The following is a 16,662-nucleotide window of genomic DNA, read 5'->3' as shown; positions in this document are numbered from 1 at the left end:
AGTCGAGAAATAATAAATAGTGCTTTTTGAGGTCTTAGAATACAGAATTAATTATTAAATTTAAAGATGATATTTTGGGTCATCACATATCTGGTCTAAGGTGTGTTGGTGAAGTCAACGATAGGGAACTTATAGTGGATCAAATAGGCTCAAGGATGCCTACTTTTCCGATCGTGATAGAGTATCAAAGGACGACCTTATTGATTGTTTTAGGGCAAAGAGATGGCAGTTAGATAATGATGCTCTAAAGATTTTGTCATTGTACTTTATATACACTTTCTTATTTTCCCCAATTAGTAAAAGATCCTTTGTAAGTAATCGGGATTTTTTTTATTGAGAGTGGAGAATACGAGCAGTTTTCATGGGGGAATGTTGTATTTCAAGCTTTGATTGGTTCGGTGAGAAATAAGTTTAGATTTGTAAAACAGTTTCATAGGTTTGGCGGTTTACCACTTGCATTGCAGATTTGGATTTATGAGTGTTGTTCTGAAGTAGATCCCAATATTGCCACTCGTGTCGCAAGCCGAGTGCCACGGATACTAAATTGGAATGTAACAGAAAGGCCTAGCTTTGAGAAATTATACAACGGCATATTGGGAGAATCAAGGAACAAGGCAACACTATTAAATTTATATTCGCACTTTAAAGTATTCTGTTATATTAAAGTAATTGTTATATTTTTAACTAAAACACAATGATACACATTTCTATGCATAATAATATTCAATTTATGATGCTTGATATACATTTTTTATGCAGAATTTATGTACTTAGTATCATAAATTGTTGTCTTTTTATTTTATTGTAGTTAGTGTTTACAAATATTTCTGCAACCGTGGATGAGTTAAGTGCATTATATTTGCTCATGAATGTTGAATATGCTGTACAAAAAGGTATTGTTTCTGAGGATGTTTGTCAATTTATTGTCAATGAATCTGGTTACATAACGTCGCTTTCGAAAAGGAGCAACAAGTAGCAGCAACGAAATATTAATAGTAATTCCCCAAATGATTAAAGCCTTTTGGAGGAAAAATATAGAATAAGTGACTTTGAAAAGGTATGTTTGTTTTCAAATTACATTTGTTGAAATACAGTGAATATTTATCAATAAAAAAATTTATTTTTGAACTCTGTTCAGCTGAGAAGGGAATATGAGTCTTTCAAAAAGTATGTGATATCGTCATTCGAGAAAGTGTTTAATGGTAATATACCCACATACGATTTCGATCAAAGATCCGGTGAGAATGTTGAGAATGATTTTGAAAATGTAAGATTTCTTTCCATTTAATATTTTGTGAATCTTCATTATTTGTTTCTTATAAAAAGACCTTTTTATTATTTTGTTCTAATTGTGTTCAGCTTAGCAAGGATTATTTTTCATTCAAGAAGCATGTGATGCACTCTTTTGCTAAATTATTTGATGAAAACAATAATTTTCATAATAGATTCTCTGAGAAGAGTGATGCAAAGGTATTCTAATCTAAAAAAGAATAATTTATTTCAATATTTTAAATTTCAATAATTCATATTGTTATTTATATAATTAATGAAATCATTATATTCACTAATTGTGTAACAGAGCCATGGAATGGTTGATGAGCACGGTAATGCAGACATCGGTTCTCCTGATATATGTTCTGTTATACATGTTAATTTTAAACCAATATGTATAACGCCATGTATATCATAAACTTGCATGTATATCAGTATGTTCTAGTGATCCCTCACTTAACTGTCTTACTACTGTGGATTAAGGTTACACTTGGAAGAAATAATGTATGGTTAATGCTTCAGGTTAATAGCAAGCTTACCAAGTTGATTTTTCTATTATTGCTTTTAAGAAATTTAGAGCTCACGTGAACTAAATTGATAACACATCTCCTTACATTAGGTAATGCACATTATGATAGACTGAATTGTGTATAATTGAAGATTATCAGCGTGCCTCCTTATGCCAAAGTAATTGCTCCAGAGTCATTCTTTTGTGTAGTTGTATGTCCGTTGTCTAGTGAGAAATTCTAATATTTTTATCTCCTTGTGTACAATACTTATTATATCATGTTTTCGAAGGGAAGTTTTAGAATCTTGATTTTCTGCTAGTTATGTATGCCCTTATTTGGTGTTTTACTGTGTGATACATTACTAATTATAGTTTCTCCAATTTGATACCTATTTTTCCTAGTATTATTTTGTAGAGAACTCTATGTATATATTTAACTATATATATATATAATGAAATTAACTATATAACTACCATGTATAATTGTATATTAAAACACTCAACTATATGGATATTGCGTATATCTACATGTATATCAAACCCAAAATTTATTAACTACATGTATATCTTGTAGTTGATGTATTTTCCATGTTCTGACATGTATATTTCTTAAATGTATATCCTGCTATTTATATCTAATAATAAAACACATAACTATATGTTTATATTAATTTATTTCATGTATATCAAGACAATAATTGTATATCATACAATGTTTAACTTGAAACATATTTGTCTTTGCTTACATACTTAATTTTTTTTAAATCTTTAATTGTTATAATTACTGAATGAAATGTTTTTTTTTGTGGAAGCATATTGATATCATCTTCTACTATCTAAGGAAAAAAATAAAGTATGATGTTAACATTCTAAAGTCTTTCACCACAACAAATTTTTCATTTTGTGTCAAGGTAAAATCATTGTATGATCAATTTCTTGCGAGCAATAGGGACTACGGTGTCATCCCTAAGGATCATGAAATATTTGAATATATGCGAGGCTCATACATGCCTTGCAATATTCCGTGGAACACCGTCGATCATGTACTAATTCCTATAGGCTTAAAAGATGAATGACATTGGATTTTGGGTGTGTTGACTTTTAAGGATAGATGCATACACGTGTATGATTCCATGAGAGGAGCGCGACATGATGCTAAAACTCGCGAGGCCGTTGAACCATATGCAGTGTTGATTGCTCGTTTCTTGGCTAGTACAAGCTTTTACAGGAAGAGACATGATATTGATTTGACCAATGAACTCTACAGAGACAGACCACTTGCTGATCCGTTAGCTATTCACATGGTTGACGATTTGCCACAACAAGAAGACGCGTATGTTAAGTTTCAATCTATTTTATTTTTAAAAATAATAATATATTATTAAAGGGTGTTGAATCCTTCTAACTTATCTTCACTTTTCTTTTAGTGATTGTGGTGTATATGTGGCATCTTTTGCCGAGTATTTTATCCATCAAAGATCAATTCCAGCTGACTTCGATGCAGAGCAACATCGCAAACGATTTGGTACATTGTTGTGGGATTATGGCAGAACCAAACAAGAGAATGAAGATGAAAGTGAGCCAGAGTTTTGTAAAAGAAGTTTCAGAAAAATGCTCCTATAACATTGAAGAACAATTAATCTTATTCTTTAGTTTAGTTATCTATTATTTTGGGATCTGTAAACACATTAGTATTTTTTGTGGCTTATTATGGCACAATATTTTTAATATATTATTTATCTTTTGCATGTCAAACATATCTTTTCCTTTCTTTTCTTTTTTTGTGAAACTAAGAAATTACTAGTATGTAGCATGGGTATTTTGATATTTATGCAATTTTTTAAGTTTTGTTTACTATTTATTCTATTTTTAAATATTTAGATGTATATGTCTAAATTTTCTTTCTCATGCTCATTTCTTTATAACATGTGAGTCAACACTCGATAGTGTATAAATTAAGTTAGACAACAGACAAATATCGTGGACATTAAGCAAGACAATAGACAAATATTAGTTTTAAACATGAGTAGATGCCAAAATTAGGAATTTGAAACGAAGGCTGCAGAATAAGAAAGCACAGATTGAGTAAATATAATCATAACTGGTGAATTGCTTATCTTCTTTTTCTTTCGGATATTTTGATAATTAACAGAAATGATTCTTGGCCATTTTACAATACCTACCCTCCCCTTAGCTAATACACATTACTTATCTTTTTTTAATACTTAGTATAATTTAAAATTGAACTATTTTATGTCATGCTATAAATAACATGTATATCGTAAACTTGGTTATGTATATCCGTAAACAAACCACACCAGTATTGTGTATATCTCTATCCCCATGCATATCAATACTTAATTGTACAACCACATGTATATATTTAATTGAGCTAACATGTATATCTTGATTTGTATATCTGTAAACAAACCACACTAGTATTGTGTATATCTTTATCCCAATGTATATCAATACTTAATTGTTCAACTACATGTATACATTTAATTGAGCTAACATGTATATCCTGATATGTATAATCGTGAACTAACTACACCAGTGTTGTGTATATCTCTATCCCTATGTATATCAATACTTAATTGTACAAGTGCATGTATACATTTAATTGTTCTAACATGTATATCTTTATTTGTATATCCATAAACTAATAATACCAGTATTTATGTATATCTCTATCCCCATGTATATCAATACTTAATTGTACAAATACATGTATACATTTAATTGAGCTAACATGTATATCCTAATATGTATATTCGTGAACTAACAACACCAGTATTGTGTATATCTCTATCTCCATGTATATCAATACTTAATTGTACAAATACATGTATACATTTATTGTATATTTATATGTATAACAAGAACAAAGATGTATATACTAACTTGTATATCCATAAGTAATGTTAAATCTTTCCGTATCAATAAAATTCAGTGTTCAGTATGACAACATAGTAAAGCAACTTTATATAAAATGATTAAAGTGTTCAAAATCATGTGCCATAATACTGTTTACATGTCTATGTAGTAATATACATGATGATATACATGTCCTACACAACTTAATATATTGACCTCGACTAGCTAAATTATATGATACATTTTGATATACATGCGAAAATGCAACCTTTAATAAATTAAAACTTGCATATACAAGTGCAAAATGTAAATAACTTGAGTGTACTTGAAAATGAATAATATTTCATTCATTTAATAAACTTGATATATACATAAATAATTTATCTTTAAGATCACTCAGTGATGATTAGGTATATTTCTACATGTTCTCCTATTGTGGCACTCACGTCCACATTGTCCGGATGAACTCTTTGGCCTCTTAGCTTGTGATTCTGAAACCTTTTTGTATCTTACCGTCTTAGGTCTTCCAGGCATCTTATTCCCGACTGGTGGCAACACAACTTGTTCTAATACCTCTACATGTATTGTCCATGTACTTTCATCTGGAAGAGGATAAATTGGAATGCCGTATGCTTTCAACATGTATTCATTGCTGTAGTACATAGAGCAGTAAACTTCAACCTCCAAGTTTTTTGACCTCAAAACCGCCCACGCATGCGGACAAGGGATTTGATCTAACTGGAACCTTCTACAACTACATGTCCTTTCCCTAAGGCAAATGATGAACAACCTGATAAGTAGGAATTTTAGCCTATTATTTTCTCTCTTTTGCTTAGGTTTTGGGTCAAAAGTGTGTAAAGATATTCCCGAAAACTAACTTAATATGCTTGCTTGCAGGGTTTGGTCAAAATGAGACAAAGCAACCATAATCAACTCATGAAGGAGTCAAACCTGCACAAATCCAAGGCTGAGACTGGAACGCTGAGAGCGGCAGAAAAGCGCGACCGCGTAAGGACCACCGCTGAGGCGGCCACTATTATGCGGTCTGCGAAAGTAGATTCAGAGAAGCTGCTTTGAGTACTAAAATCACTGCTGACCGCGTTGGAAAGGCGCGGCCGCGAAATCTTTGGCGCAGCCGCGAGGGGATTTTTGCTGAGAGCGTGGTTCGAGGTTCAGAGACTCTACAGTTTGGGCTCAAATGAAGAACGCGGCCCGCGTCCAAATTATGCAGTCACGAATTGATCTTACGTGGACGTGAAGGGAATTCCGCTGAGAGCGCATCTTGTGGTTCAGAGACCCTGAAAGTCGGGCTTAACTGAAGAACGCAATCCGCGTCCAAATTACGCGGCCGCGATGGAAGCACACGCGGAAGCGATTGAAATTATGCGGTCCATGAAACTAATCCCAATCCAAGCCCAATATTGAAGAAACGTGGACCGCGCTCATTATTACGCGGTCACGAAAGCTCAAGCGCGGACGCGGTCAGAATTGTGCGTCCGCGAATCCTCCGCAGGGGCATTTTTATCCGAAAATTTCAGCCTAGTATAAATAGATCATTTTATCAATTTTAGGTAAGTTTTGTTTAGCAGAGCACGTGAACGCCTGGTTTTTCGCTTTTTGGGCAATTTTATAGTAAATTTACCTTCAAACTTTAGATTTTCATCTTGTACTTTAACATTATGGCTTATATTTCATCTTTATCTTTGATTTCTGCTGTTATTATGAGTAGCTAGACCTCATAGCTAGGGTTGTGACCCAACCCTAGTGTGAGTATTTAATGGGTCTTGAATTTTAGGGCTTAATTGTTTATGAGCTGGTGATATTTAGCCTAATTCATGCTAAAATTATAGAATTAGTGATTGCAAACACTGACTCATGCCTTTATGACTTAGGCTCTTCTTGATAAAGAGGGACTAAGTCTAGGAAAATTAGGCTCATAAGGAATTGGGGTGAACTCAAGAGATTGATAGCCCCAATTAAAGGGTTAAACCTAGAGATAGTAATACCCGACTTGAGCCAATTTCACTTGTATTGTATGAACACCCATTTGGGCTTGAGAAAGCCAAATAGGGCAAAGTCACTCAAACTACCGAGAGGTATAGAGTGAGCACTTATGTGTGATGGTTATATCACGACCCCAATCATAACAAGCTTGTCCTAGATTTTTGATAACCATTAGATCTTCACCTAAGCAGAAGTTACTTCCCTAGTGCCTTTTAACACTTGAAAACTTTCACCAAAAATATTGCACTTAACTTACACTCAGCATACAGTAGTATAAAATTAGAATAGAATCAATCGCAATAATGTTTGAAAGTGCAATTAAGAATAACACGCACATCTAGATTAGTTAGATACCCAACTGCAAGCCAAATTAACTCCCTATGGAAATCGATCCCGACCTCGTTGGGTAAAACTGCATCGACCATCCTCGCTACTCTATAGTGGTGTAGGTTTGGCCTCGATCACTTTTTGGCGCTGTTGCCGAGGAGTTAGACGGTGTTGGCTATCTATCTAACTATTTGTGTGTCTTATTTTTCTTTCCTTCTATTTTTTTAACTTTTGTGTATCAATCACTTTAGGTACCAAATGGCTCATAATGATGCTCTCGGACATGTTCTTCTGGGGGAGGAGGTAGATGACAATGGTGAGGATGAGGTTAATCTAGAACCTCAAGTCCAAAGAAGAGGCCGCCAGGTTAATGACAACATTCCTAACCCTCCCCCACCTCCTCTACGGGTAGGACACCGGGTACTACCCAATGAAGGTTACGCAAGTGCAATTGTCCCGCCCCGGATTCGGACGGGCAATTTTCAAATTACAAATGTCATGCTGACCCTATTGGAGCAAAGGGGCGTTTTCACTGGAGCTCCTCATCAGAATGCATACAAGCATCTAAAGTGTTTTGTAGACACATGTTGGGGTAGCAAGCAGACGAACGTGTCGGAGAATGCTCTAAGATTGAAACTTTTCCCATTTTCACTTAGAGGGAAAGCTTTGGACTGGCTCGAGAGGCTACCCAACCATTCTATACACACGTGGGATGAGTTGGCAGAAAAGTTTATAGCCAAGTTTTTCTCATAGGGTCATATGGCAGCATTGAGGAATGAGATCTTAGCCTTTAAACAAGAACCTAATGAACCGCTACATGAAATATGGGAGTGATACTGGACAATGGTCAAGGAATGCCCAAACAATGATATGACTGAAGCAATGATTCAGCAAACATTTTATTGGGGTATCGAAACGACCAATTAGTTATGGTGAATCAGCTAGCTAGGGGAAATTTTATAAAAATGCCTTATACCGATGCTTGTGACATACTTGATGAGATGGCTGATACATCCTCAGCTTGGCAGAGTAGGGCAAATGTTCCTCAGGGTGACCCTAATGTCATCCATCTTCACAAGGAACTTCATGATCACGGACAAGCCATAGCCGAGTTGACAACTACTATGAATCAGTTAGCAAAGGCCCAGCTTCAGCAAGTTCAAGGGACAAAGCAAGTAAATGCCATGGAAGGGGTAAATGTCATGGTCAACAAGAGGAGACAGCGTGGTCAACAAGTGAAAAACAATCAAGATCAATATGAGCAAAGTGGTAGTGGTTACAATCAAGACGATTCTTATGATGTTCAAAGTGAGGAAGTGTTATATGCCAATAACTACCAAGGTCAACGGAGCAATGCTCCAAATCAACAATGGAGATCGCAAGGAAACAATCAAAATTGGGGCAACCAAGGTCAAGGGAATTGGAACAATGGCAACAATAACAACTCGAACAATTAGGGGAACAACAATTAGAATTGGGGGAACAACAATAATAATTGGGGCGGCAATGGAAACCAAGGGGGTTGGAATAATAATAATCAAGGCAACCGAGGGTCGGGCTTTCAAAGGCCCCCGATGTATCAACAACCCAACAATCCGCCTCCATATTCGTCTCAAGGGCAAAGTTCTCCAAACAATGAGATGGGGCGGATAGAGAGTATGTTCAAACAAATGATGGAAAGGAAAGCTGACTCTGATGCCCAAATAGCCTCATATACTACCTCTATTTGCAACTTGGAAGTATAAATGTGTCAAATTTCTCAAGCATTGAATACTCGCCCTATGGGGGCACTACCAAGTGATACAGTAGTAATTCCGAAGGGTGGGAACAATACAGGCCATGCTATGGCGGTGACCACAAGAAGCGGTAGAGGTAGAGATGCAAGTACCTCTAATCCAAAGAAGATAATGAGTGATGATGTTGTGCTGCAAGAAGATGATGAGATTCAAGCCAATGATGAGAATGTGAATGATGAAGTGAGGATCGATATTGATGACAACGTGGAGGAGACTCAAAATGATATGAACCCGTCTAGGGAATACGTGATAGACATACCGGAAAAGGTAGTGCCTAAAGCCAAGGCCCCTTTGCCAAGGCCTCCTCCACCGTATCCTCAAAGGCTTGCAAAGCAAAATAATGAAAACCAATTCAAGAAGTTATTGAGATGATGAAAAGTTTGTCAATCAATGTTCCCTTGGTGGAAGATCTCGAACAAATGCCGGGATATGCCAAGTTCATGAAGGACTTGGTAACTAAGAAGAGATCTATGAATTGTGAGACCATCAAAATGACTCATCAAGTGAGTGCCATTGTGCACTCGATGGCTCCAAAGCTTGAAGATCCCGATGCCTTTACAATTCCATGCACCATTGGTAGTGCCGATTTTGCAAAAGCCTTGTGTGATTTGGGAGTAAGTATTAATTTGATGTCATATTCCGTGTTCAAGACACTGGGTATTGGGCAACCAAGAGCTACTTCCATGAGATTACAAATGGCATATCGGACAATGAAAAGGCCGCTTGGTATTATTGATGATGTTCTAGTCCGGGTCAATAAGTTTATTTTGCCTGCTGATTTTGTGATTCTCGACTGCGAAGTCGATTATGAGGTGCCTATAATATTGGGGAGACCTTTCCTAGAAACAGGGAAGGCATTGGTTGATGTGGAAGCAGAGGAACCCACCTTTCGAGTGGGCGATGAAAAAGTTGTATTCCACGTGTGCAAATCAATGAGGCAACCAAATAACAATGAAGTTTGCTCTTTTGTGGATCTTGTGACGGAGGTAATAGTTGATGACACGAGTGCCATGATCAATGTGGAAGATCCTTTGGAAGCTGTGTTGTTAAACCATGAGGATAATTAAAATGAAGGCTTGGTTGAATGTGCAAATGCATTGCAAAGAATGGGATCCTACTCATATGGGCCTCATAAACTTTCCTTGGACTTGGAAAACCGGAAGACTCCACCAACAAAGCCCTCAATCGAGGAGCCACCAACATTGGAGTTAAAGCCTTTGCCTTCACACCTCAGGTATGAATTCTTAGGCCCTTCTTCCACATTACCTGTTATTTTTTCTGCTTGCCTAACTAGCGTGCAGGTAGACTCCACCCTTGCGGTGCTTCAAAGAAGGAAAAAGGCAATTGGATGGACTTTGGCTGCCATTCGGGGTATAAGCCTTGCCTTTTGCATGCATAAAATTATACTAGAGGATGATCCCAAACCCTCCGTGGAACATCAAAGGAGATTGAACGAGGCTATGCAAGAGGTCGTCAAGAAGGAAATTATCAAGTGGCTTGATGCAGGGGTTGTGTACCCTGTTTCAGATAGTTCATGGACTTCACCGGTACAATGTGTGTCGAAGAAGGGGGGTATGACTGTGGTCACAAATGAGAAAAATAAGTTGATCCCCACTCGTACTGTCACCGGATGGAGGGTATGTATGGACTACAGAAAGATAAACAAAGTGACCCGCAAAGACCACTTTCCATTGCCCTTTCTTGATCAAATGTTGGACAGACTTGTCGGGCGTGCCTACTATTATTTTTTGGATGGGTACTCAAGGTACAACCAAATTCTCATTGCACCGGAAGACCAAGATAAAACCACCTTCACATGTCCGTATGGCACATTTGCATTCTCACAGATGCTGTTTGGCTTATGTAATGCACCGGCTACCTTTCAGCGGTGTATGATGGCAATATTTACGGATATGGTGGAGGACTTCCTAGAAGTGTTCATGGATTATTTTAGTGTTGTGGGGGACTCATTTGAATAATGCTTGGATAATCTTGACAAAGTATTGGCCCGATGTGAAGAGACCAACCTAGTGCTTAATTGGGAAAAATGCCACTTTATGGTCGAGGAGGGCATTGTTCTCGGCCATAAGATCTCAAAGAACGGTATTGAAGTGGACAAAGCGAAGATTGAAGTTATTTCAAAACTCCCTCCTCCTACTTCCGTCAAGGGAGTTAGGAGCTTTCTTGGGCACGCGGGGTTCTACCGAAGGTTCATCAAGGATTTCTCAAAAGTGGTGAACCCCTTGTGCAAGCTGCTAGAAAAAGATGCAAAGTTTGTGTTCAATGAAGATTGCATGAAAGCTTTTGAGCTTCAAAAGTATAAATTGACAACCACTCCCGTCATTACCGAACCCAATTGGAGCTTATCATTTGAGCTCATATGCGATGCTAGTGACGTTGCGGTAGGAGCGGTTTTGGGGCAAAGGGTCAACAAGATATTTCATACAGTCTATTATGCAAGCAAAACGATGAATGACGCCTAAGTCAATTACACGGTGGGCGAGAAAGAGTTATTAGCCATTGTCTTCGCCAAGGAAAATTTCAGGCCATATCTCATGGGTGCCAAAGTGATTGTGCACACCGATCACACGGCACTCCGTTACTTGATGACCAAAAAGGACTCGAAGGCTAGGTTGATGAGATGGGTTCTTCTGCTTCAAGAGTTTGACCTTGAAATCATTGATAGAAAAGGAAGTGATAATAAAGTGGCGGACCACTTGTCCCACTTAGAAGAGGAGGGGAGGCCCCACGATGGCCTCGAAATTAATGATTCATTCCCGGATGAACAACTCCTCTCCGTGTCTTTGAATGGTATGCCTTGGTTCGCCGATGTGGATAACTTTCTTGTGACTGGCATTGTACCGAGTGAGCTCTCTTCTAACCAAAGGAAGAAACTCAAACGGGACAGCTTGGATTATTATTGGGACGAGCCCTATCTTTTCAGGATTTGCAATGATGGTGTGATCCGGAGATGTGTCCCGAAAGAGGAGCAAATGAATATTCTTGATGCTTGCCATTCCTCGCCCTATGGTGGTCATCATGGTGGGGCGGGAACTACTTCAAAGGTTCTTAACTGTGAATTTTATTGAACTACCCTATATAAAGATGCAAGTGAGCTTGTTAAGAGGTGTGATGAATGCCAAAGAGCTGGTGGAATTTCCAAGAAGGATGAAATGCCTCTCACCACTATTCTTGAGATCGATATTTTTGACGTGTGGGGCATAGACTTCATAGGGCCTTTTGTGAGTTCGTGTGGTAACACTTACATTCTGGTTGATGTTGATTATGTTTCCAAGTGGGATGAAGCTGTAGCTTTGCCCAACAATGAGGCACGGAGTGTGGTGGCGTTCTTAAAGAAAAATATCTTCACAAGGTTTGGCACTCCTAGGGCGATCATCAGTGATGGGGGTTCTCATTTCTGCAATAAGGCCTTCGACACTTTACTTTCCAAGTATGGTGTCAATCATAAGGTGTCAAACCCCTTATCATCCCCAGGCTAGTTGACAAGTTGAGGTCTCCAACAGGGAGATAAAAAGCATATTATCAAAAACTGTCAATGCAAACCGGACGGACTGGTCAAGGAAACTTGACGATGCTTTATGGGCTTATAGAACTGCGTACAAGACTTCAATTGGTATGTCTCTGTACCGGTTGGTCTTTGGAAAAGCATGCCATCTTCCGGTTGAGTTAGAGCACAAGGCTGTGTGGGTGCTCAAGAAGTTAAACCTTGAATGGGATGTAGCAGCCAATCTCTGGGTAGAGCAACTCAATGAACTTGATGAATTCCGGTTTCATGCCTATTCCAGCTCGTCCTTGTATAAGGACAAGATGAAGTACTTACATGACAAATATGCCCGGAACAAAGAATTCAAGGAGGGTGACTTGGTTCTTCTATTCAAGTCTCGGTTACGACTGTTTCCGGGAAAGCTCAAGTCAAAATGGAGTGGCCCTTTTGAGGTGGTGCACGTGACCCCGTTTAGTGCTCTTGACTTGAAAAACAAAAATGGTGAAATCTTCAGAGTTAATGGGCACCGAGTGAAGCATTACCTTGGCGAGTTTGATGACAGCCATGTGGTGGCCTTGATCAATTTCCAATAATGTTGGTAACATGCATCATGCCACGACGTTAAATCAGGCGCTTCTTGGGAGGCAACCCATGTGTTTTTCTTTCTTTTTTGATTTTCTTCTTAGATCAGGCTTTATTTTGAAGCAACTGGTTGTGAGCTTTGTGTAGGAATTATTTGTGCAGTACATGATTGTTTCTGGAAAAATTTGCCTAAGTGTGGGGAATTACGTGGACCGCGCTCAAAATTTCGCGTTCAGCAAGAGCTTTTCGAGGAGGCGCAAATTGTCAGCGGATGCGGACTTGAAAAGTCTAGAATATCAACTCTCTGAAGCTGTATTCGCGTCCGCGTTCGTAATTTCGCGGTCCGCGTTGATCTTACGCGGTTGTGCCCGTTAATCCGCTCTCAGCGGACCTATTTCTGAAAAGGCTCTTCGAAAGGTAAAATGCGTGGAACGCGGTGGAATTTCGCGGACCGCGCTCAGGTAAGTCGGTGGGACCTCTGGGGTTGGTATAAATAGGTCCTTAGGACTTTTACATTTTACGAACCCCACACTCTCACTGAAATAGACCATTGTTCATCTTCCCCTTCTTACACTTTCAATTTCATATCTCATTAATCAAGAAGCAATTTCCTACTACAAATCCGCATGTGGTAGGCTCAAATTTTTACATTAATTTTATCTTTTGATTTTCTTTTCTTCTTGTTTTACTTTTTCTTTTTTAGGGTTTAACACATGTCATGATTTCAAAATGATGCTTGATTGATGCTAAAATTGCATGTGGGTAATGTTTAATGCCTAATGGGGGATATGCTTGTTCACTATGCTTATTAATTGCCAAACTTTTTGCACTAAGTGAAACCCTAAGCCTTAAATAATTCATTAGTGCCAACATGATTTGAATTTCGCGGACCGCAGTCCAAATTACGTGGTCCGCGTTCATGCTTTTGTGCGAACTGGGAAGGCTTATATGTTCGCGGACGCAGTGATTTTTCCGCGGTCAGCGGTTGACTTTACTCAGCCGCGTCCATAATTTCGTGGACCGCGTTCATGAGCTTCAGAGAATTAACAAATTGATTTCGCGGCGGCGTTTATTTTTACGCGGTCCGCGTCTGTTATTTCGCAGTCGCGGCCATTATTTTGCGGTTAGCAGAAACCAATATTCAGAGAGTTAGTAGTCTGATCCCAACTCTTTCGCGGTCGCGCTCCTTTTTACGCGGACCGTGCTGACCCTTCCGCGCCTTTTTACGCTGTCAGCAGACCCCTGTTTTGGGAAGCACTATTTCATTTCATCTGCATTTCCTTAAGGATTCATTGAACCACAATACTAATGATCTTTTACTAATTATATGTGCAGATAATGGTGCGATCTCGTGGTGGTCCCGACAAATCAAAAGGGAGGGGAGAATCCTCCTAAGGCCGAGGAAAAGGGAAACAGACTACACCCTTAGCACCTCAAAAGATTATTAGCAAAAAGGCCCCACATGTGAGACCTCAGGCTGACTCCTCGGACACTAGTGAATACCTCCCTTCCCAGGAGATTTCCAAGGGAGAATCTGCACAATAACCCGAGGCTCAATCTCAACCTTTCCGTCTCGTCAATCAACCCACCTCCTCATCTGAGTCGTCTGATGGCTCAGAAGGAGGTAGTGAGACTTCAGCACCATCTCCCCCACCTGCTGCAACTCCGGCCTCAACAACTGCTCCTATTGATATTGTTGATAAAGAAGAGGTTCCGAATGACGGGAAAGGAGGTGATACCCATGAGGGGGGGGGGTTGATTAGATCAAGGAAGCTGGAAGTGTGGCAAGATAGGTTCGTAAGTGAGAAGGCCTACCACAAATTCCAGGAATGGTGGCCACAAAGGAAGCTCACCCTTGAGCGACATTTCATAGAAAGAGACATTCTCCCTTACAACTCGAATGTGAAGAGACAATTTGATGAAAGAGTAGGGTGGAAATTCTTCACTAGCAAGTTGCCAAAAGCAAATGAGTACCTAGTCAAGGAATTCTAAGCCAATGTTGCCCACATCAAAAAGGGTACTTATGTGACTAAGGTACGAAATAAGAAGATCTGGTTCGATGGAAAAACTTTGAATACATATGCCGGGTTTGATGATGTAGACGCTACAATATACATACAGAAGTTGGCATTAGATGAAGCAACCCGTCCATGGGTAGCAGAGATGATAGTCATACCAGAGACAACATCGGCCTGGCTTACACCGGGAGTCTCAATTACCAGAAACACCCTTAGCTTTGAAGCAAAAGGGTGGTGCACCTTCGTCTGCAGCCGCCTTGATTCGTGCCAGCATGACAGTGACATTCCACTCTCTCGGGCAATCCTTATAGCGTCCATCATGGCGGGGTACCCAATAAATGTGGGGAACCTCATGGCACTGAACATATCTAAGGCAACCGGGAAGGAAGAAAGTTCCTACCTTTACCCCAATTTCATCACTATGTACCTAGAGGACCAGGGGGTTGAGGGGAGACACTTTGACACGAAGGTGAAGCCAAAAAGGCCCTTTTCTTGGTACAACCTTCAGGGAGCAGGCAATCCGAAGTCCAAAGGCAAAGCCACTACCTCCACTGGCCAGTCTGAAGAGCCAAGGGTAGTTGTCACTGATTCCGAGCCTTCCACAGCGGAGGGTTCTTCGGCTGCTATGCCACCTCCCTCATCCGGGCAATCTGTCACAGCCCCATTATCTGTGCCCTCATCTTCCGCATATCCTAAGGCTTCACTGCGGGTCTCTCAGATGCTATCCAGCATCAACAACTAGTTGCACGCAGCTACATCAAAGCTGTCTATCTTATCCAGTGCAGTCGCAGCACAGGCAGCCCCAACACAGCTTCAGGTACCTCCATCAGTGGAGGATTCATTGAAGGAGCTTCTGGACAACCAAAAGAAGCTCCTGGACAACCAAAAGAAAATTCTGGAGACATTAGATACTCATGGAAAGGTGATCAAGGAGCTGGGAAAGCAGGTCAAAAAGATGAAGAAGACTCAAGCTTCAAAAGAGTCAGTGGAGCTGCTGAAGAAGGAGGTAGAGAAGTTCACTTCTACCGGAGATATTCCACTGGACCTGCTTATGGAGGAGAGTGCCCCTACAGCACAGACAACACAGGCATCAGAGCAGGAGGTTGACAGAGAGCTGTGAGAGGATTTGTGGTGCCCTAGTTAGAGGACCTGGAGATACAGTTGGAGGACCCGGAGGGAGTTGATGATCCTATGCAGTCCGAGGTCCCCACTAGTGAGCCTGACCCCATGCAGACAGAGACCACATATGAAGTTTTGATGACTAGCATATAATAATTATTTTGATTTTATGATAACTATATTTTATTTTGGGGGGGGGTCTTATTTTGATTTGATGACTAGCATATAATAATTACTATACTATTTTTCTTTATTTTTACTTATCGTTATTTTCACTTTCGTTATTTTTCACTTTTGGTATGTATATAACTTTACCATTCCATGTATATATTCATCTCCATTTTGTATATATTCGGTTCACTCCATTATTGTACATATTCATTTTACTTTCCGTAGTTTACTTTATAACTTCTTTTGTATTTTTCCTTAATAGCTTGGCTTCTTATTTCCTTTAGTAGCTTCTTTTTGAGTTTTTAGCTTCTTTTCACATTTTTTGCGTGATCAATAAGCCTTTGATTTTCTTAATGCCACAGTTCTTTCCAAAGGTGGATATTGTGTGTACCGGATGGCTCTTCCCAACGATGGATGGCGTGACAACCTTCTTAAGGGATTGAGTCTGTTTTTCTTTTTGCTCTGATATGTAATAGTAATGAA

Source organism: Nicotiana tomentosiformis, chromosome 8, assembly GCF_000390325.3.
Source record: "Nicotiana tomentosiformis chromosome 8, ASM39032v3, whole genome shotgun sequence".
Lineage (NCBI taxonomy): Eukaryota > Viridiplantae > Streptophyta > Magnoliopsida > Solanales > Solanaceae > Nicotiana > Nicotiana tomentosiformis.
This window is presented reverse-complemented; position numbering follows the sequence as displayed.